We start from the raw sequence: 6,789 nt of genomic DNA, 5'->3' as shown, positions 1-6,789 counted from the left end.
TGATGAATGCAGAAGATATTCTGCAAAAAAAACATTAGCATTTAATTGAACCGCGGGAAGCCATATAAATGTGGTGAATGCAATTAATAGATTATTGCATTCACCACATTTATATGGCTTTCCTGGTAATTCATCAATCTCGTCAAAGCAATATCATTTGAGAAGATAACATCTGAATTATTCTGAGCTGCAGTCCTACTAGTTTTTTGAACAGTTAATAATAATAATAATAATAATAATAAGTTTATTTAAACAAATAATAATTGTACAAGTACATAAGAATATCTTATCTAAAAAAAAAAGCCAGAAAACTTAATTCGGCAAGGTATCCGTCTGCCGGGGTTTGGTAAATATAAACATTTCTTCATATCAAGTGAAAAAATATGATAAAATAGATAAATAAAAAATAAAAATATATCTTTAGAACCAAATTACAAAAATATTTTCCAACAAAAGAAAAGTTAATTAAAGAAAATTGAATTTTTATAATAAAACAAAGTAATAGACAGCTGTTAGTGAAGTAGCTGAATAAATTGCAGGCATGCAGCTAAGTAAAACTCCATAGAAATACATTAATGAGTAAGCTAAGAGACAAAATAGATAATTCTAGCCAAAGAATAAGCATAATAATAATAAGAATCACTTTTCAAATTTAATAACTAATTGTAGTTCTGTAATTAAAAATGTAGGAGAGAAATATATATATATTTATATTTTTTTAATATACTTCATTAGATGAATTCATTATTTATTAGTTTTCTATATTCCCATGCTGCTGTCACATATCTGATTAAGTGAGACCATTCTGGACCATTCAGTACATTGAGAAAGAAATCATATGACAGAAATCTGTCCCCAAATACCGACAGTCTGTATGGGGCCAAAATAGGGCATTGTGCGACGAAGTGGAACGTATCTTCCTTTACTCTGTAATTGCAGAGAGTACATTCTTCCTGGACATCCAGGCTATAAGGCTTGTGTTTGAGGTTCAGCAGTTCCCCCCTTAACTTAAAGACCCAACGTATATCCGATATACGATTTTCCGTTTCAGTTTTATCAACCAAATTTGCACATTTAACCTGATGATTGAGTAGCTTATAAATAGTATATCGGCGCGATGCCTGAGCTCTTTCTCTCTGCTTCAAAGCAAAAGTTTCCTTCAGCCTGGAGATAATAGATTGAAATTTTAAATGGAGGGCTCCTCTTTCCAAATTGCCAAAACTCAAAGAAGTTGCGGTCTGTGCAGCCAAGTTTTCCCAGTCCTCAGCCCATGATATGCCCAATCTCAAAACCTCTTCCGCAACCACACGAGGAAATCTTAATTGGTCCATATTTAATACTTTGTGTATGTAACGGCTATTTAGACCCAATGTATAGAAAAAAATAGGTTCCAGACCAGTTTCTAGATGGAGAATATAAGATGGTGTAAAATTTGGCAAAGCAAACAACTTTTTTATGAAAAACCACAAGACTCTTTCTATTTCCTGAGATTGCTGGGTTCCCCACACTTGGGCTGCATAACACAGTATGGATCGCGAAGCGGCATTAAATATTTGTAATTTCGCATTCAAAGTTATTTGAGGTTGCATTATAGCTCGTCTCCATACATAATTAATTGCGTGCCTTGCAGAAGATGATTTTTCCAAGAAGTGTGGCTTCAAGGACAATTGGGGGGTTAGCAGCATCCCTAAATAAACATATCTGTTTACAACCTCTATCTCCTGAGACCTGTACGTCCAACGCTCTCTGGCTCCAAGTTTGCCCCCATTACGAAATACCATTACTTTGGTCTTATTGAGATTTACACTTAGGTTCCACCTCTCACAGTACCCCTCTAGTTTGAAAATATTCCTCTGTAGAGCAACTGGATTCTCTGCCATGATTACTATGTCATCTGCGTATAAGATAACCTTAATTAATTGGGTTCCCACTTGCATCCCTTTTTCAAATTCATCCTCTAGATCATTTACATACAACGCAAAAAGAAGGGGACTAAGTAAACAACCTTGCCGCAATCCACTAGCTACTAAAAATGGTTCAGTTTTGCCAAGTGGGGTCCAAACCGAAGCCATAGTTCCACTAAACATATTTTTCAAAGTTGTTATAAATCTTGAAGAGATCCCAGCATTATATAACTTTAAGTACAGGGCTTCACGATCAACTGTATCGAAGGCAGCCTTTAGGTCCACGAACAGAGCATAAAGTTTCTTTCTGTGATACAAACGCTTTTTAATTAAATTATATAGAACAAATATGCAGTCAGCTGTGGAATAGCCTTTTCGAAAGCCAGCCTGGCACTCTTTCAGAACCTTATTTGCATTCACAAATAATTCTAATCTACTTAAAAGAAGACCTGAGAACAGTTTACCCACACAATTCAAAAAAGACAAACCTCGGTAATTTTTCACATCAGTTATGTCTCCTTTTTTAAATACTGGAAAAATAAGAGATTCTTTGAAGCTGGAAGGAATCTGGCCTGTAGAATAAATTTCGTTGAAGATAAAGAGAAGCTGTTCGAGGTACTCCAATGGCGCGTTCTTAAAAAACTCGTAGCTCACTCTATCTACTCCTGGCGCCTTATTGGATTTTGATTTCTCTAAAACCATTTTCAATTCATCCATTACAAAAGCGCAATCCATGTCGGAAGAGCTATTTACCGGGGAAGCATAATAATTCAATGCGTAAGTGGCACGAGACGGACATAACAACTCTCTAAAATGTTGAACCCATTCACCCACAAGAATACCGCTATCGACCATGCGTTTAGAGCTTCTAAAAACATTCAATATATCCCAAAACTCTTTACCTAGTCTTACCTTTTTAAATTTTTCTAGCAAGTTTCTATAATATTCTGACTTCTTTGAAGATATTAATTCCTTATAGCTACTATTCGCCTCCAAATAAGCTCTTTTAACAACTTGCGATGAACTCTTACGGCAAAAATTTAACAACCTTCGCGATTTTTTCCTTGCTTTGTGACAGTCCCAATCATACCATGGTTGCTTAAATGCCTGTTTTTTACTAAGGTGATCGCGATGCCAAAAAGCCGCCCTCCTAATACTCTCAATCATCAAATATATTGCATCCTCAGGGTCGTACTGTCCAAACCGCTGAACCTCTTTGACAAGCAACTCCTGATAAAGAAGCTTATTATCACTACTCCATCTTATTTGAGGGAGCAAAGGAAAAATGTCTTCGTCCACATCAATTGATTTTAAAGAGAAAGTTATTGGAAGGTGGTCAGAGAATGTCTCACTTTTTATTGAGAAATCTATTATATTGGACAGGATATTCAGCGACACACAACAAAAATCGATAACTGAGCTGCCACGAGCTCCTATATAAGTAAAGTGGCCTTCAGCATCACTTTTGGAACGACCGTTCAATACAATTAGGCCGTGCTCATCACATATATCAATGAATTTTTTTCCTCTCGAGTTAACCAAACTGTCTTTAGAACATCGGGTAAAATCGAGTTTCCCCGAATCAATAGGTAGCTCAGTATTTAATTGTTGAAGCAAACCAATTCTAGCGTTCATGTCACCTGTTACAATGAAATCAACCTCAGATATTTCTGAAATTAAATCGATAAAGCCATTAAATTGTTGCTCCCAACAGGAGCAGTTTAAATAAATAGGAATGATATAATACTCAGAACCACCACAGTCAGCACACGAAACCAATATTGAGTCCCCAATTTTTATAAATTTAAATTTCTGTTTTAGTTTCTTTTTAATACCGTACGGAGCACCTCCACTAGGCCTCCCATATTTATGTAGTTTTGATGCCGCAATCCAATTAAGGTTAAATTCAGAAAGATATTTATCAAAATAAGCAGAACAATTACCATTATCTATTACATGAGTCTCAAAAAGAAAGAAAATATCGAAAGTTTTAATAAAAGAAATAAACGAAAAATCTCCTATCTTATTATTAATGCCTGCAATATTATAGGATAACAAGTTTATAGAATTTAATTTATACTGATTACCATAAGTCGCTATTGAATTCGTATTTTGCCGGCAGACGGATAATTCTCAAGTATTTCTTCTAGATGAAGACTGTTGGCGCCCTGGAGATGTAGGAAGGTTGGCTCCGCGGCGAGGGGGTTCCTGCAGAAGTCCGTGGATGAACTCAGAGAAGTCATGACCCACAATCTCTTTTAATTTAGCTGCCCCAAATTCCTCTTCATAGGAGAGTCCCATAGTATCGTCCCAAGAGAAGATAACATCATTGATAATTAGTTTATCTACCTTAATAAAAGATTTATGGTTGCTATTCAATCGACGAATCTCCCATCGCAGACGAAATAAGTTATGCCTCCGGTTCCGAGTCTTCAGTGAGTAATCTTGTTGAATTCTCCAGTCAGTTCCCTTTAGGCGAGATGTTTGCCTTAAAACTGTCCATTTTTCATTATTACGAAGAAATGACACCATCACATGCCTTTTCTTCATATTCTTATTCCCTAGAGGGCGAACTTCTACTATCTCCACCTTGTCTTCGATTTTCATCACATTAGAAAAAAAATCATATACAATATCTAGCAGGTTATCTTGATCACTGAACAATAGACCTTTTATAATTAAATTATTTTTACGAAAATTATTCTCGAGTATTTCTAATCGTTTGTTTAATTGACGTTCGTTTTCCTTCAAAGACATTATTTGTATTTTCAGAGACTCATTTTCAATTTTCAAACTTTTCATTTCCTCTCGAAGTAAATTAAAATCATCTTTTGTCGGAAGTACTGCCAATTTTGTGTCTATTATTTTGCCTATTGATATTAACAATTCATCATTACCTGAGCTGCTCATTTCACTACTTTTTTCTTCTGTAATTAACTTCTTAGATTGTGAAGGCAGGGATTCTGGAGAACTTCTACTTCTCTTGAGAGGGATTCTTACTCTACTAGGTGTTGAATTTGATGAAGATTTTTGCACCAGATACGACTCTATTTGCTTTTGTGACATTAGTTAATTGCTGTTAAATTTTATATTCTCTCCCTTTCCTTTACTCTTTTATTTATCTAACTAATAATTAAGCAGACTTTTAAATCATTTAGATCTCTTCAATTAATAACTGATTATGAAGAAAATAGAAAAAAGAAAGAAAGAAAAAAAAAAATAATAATCATAAAATTATTATAAGTGCCAAAATAGAGATGAAAAGGTGAAATGAAATAATATTTCGTCTTTGAAATAAATTGACTTTGTTGTTTCAATCAGAAAACGTATATAAATGGATTATTTACTTCATTCATATAAATATGGGAGAGTTACATAGGTGATCTATGAACTATTTGTCTTTGCGGCTCACCTGTGACGCAGAGCCCTCTTCTTTATCCCCTCCAAGTCTGCATCCACTATTCTATTAAAGCAAATCTATTAAAAATTTAATTAATTTTCCACTGATTACGGAGAAACTGTTCGATAGGAATTTTTCAAACTTCACCACAGTTTTTATAAAGTAAATATCTATCCACTTGACAAAATTCACTTTTTAAATCCGTTTTAAACCTTATAAATTTTTAGTTAAATACAGACACGATCTTACTCTGTCGAAGTACAGAACCAAACTCCTTTTTGAACAGTTAAGACGAATGAATTTAAAATATTGGCAAACAGGAACCATATGTTAGATACTATGTGAGAATATAAGTTACAGAATTAAAGGTTTTACTAATTCAGGAAATTTTAGTATTAAAAGGTCCCAAGATTTGTAAACCATTCACAGGTTCAGAAAAAATACAAGTTTAGTAAAAATATTGTTGCTTACCTTTTACGATTTCATCGTAAATGCCTAATTTCGTGCAAAATGTAAATAATTAATTGAATGGTATTGATTGTTTTACTGTCTGGGTGTAGGAGAAAAGTGGTTCACTTTAAAAGCAAGAAAGTGTGAATCTGGTATGCAGTTTTTGATAGTGTTGACAGTCTCCTGAAATTAGAGTTTCGGTGTTTTAATCACTTTAACACTTTAATCTAACAGGAAATGCGGCTCTATTGAATAAAATAACTCACTTTTTCTGGATTAACTCGAAAAAATAGTTTCATATACTATTTACCCACCTTAAAATATCACTTCTGTTTCAAACTTTCATTTTTCTTTAAATAACAATATTTATTTGGGATTCTTTTTAATGAATATAGAGAAAAATGAGCGGAAGGTTTTTTTTCAATAAAAAAAAACAGCTACTATTATTTGTTAAAATGCTCCCTTAGCTTCAAAAGGACTCGACACTAGATATTTTGCTATGACTCATTTTCACTCATCTGAAGGCATTCAAACAATGTTCTCATACTGAATTCTTAATTTCCAAGAATTTTGCAAACTTAGATATCTTAAAAAATATCTGTTAAAAGGTTAAGAGCAGTGAATATAACGAAGGGTAAATAAACTCGTGAAAAATATTATTATAAAATAATATTGAAATGTACTTATGTTGTGCTGGGGTAGTGTGTGATAGAACCTCAAGATATATCTAAGATTCTGATAAGACACGCTCAATCTGTCTTCTCGGCAGAACAAGAAATCATTTCCTAGTCAGGTCGTAGCCTAAAGTGGTTATTTTGTTTGGATAGGCTTAACCATTATGACTGATTTGTGTTACATTAAAGCCATAGGATACATCCGAATAGCGGACTCATCAAAGTAATATTTTTCAACTTGTATAAAATAGAATAGCAAACTGTATACGGAAATGTTTCTTAAATTTTTCATTAAGCTTCCTAAAAGAAGCTTCTTGGAGAGTTATGCTTTTTATTTTCATAAAACTTGAACGCATAATTC

The sequence above is a fragment of the Rhodnius prolixus genome, unplaced genomic scaffold (genome assembly GCF_049639745.1).
Source record: "Rhodnius prolixus isolate KJV_2025 unplaced genomic scaffold, Rpr scaffold_1, whole genome shotgun sequence".
NCBI classification, from domain to species: domain Eukaryota; kingdom Metazoa; phylum Arthropoda; class Insecta; order Hemiptera; family Reduviidae; genus Rhodnius; species Rhodnius prolixus.
This window is presented reverse-complemented; position numbering follows the sequence as displayed.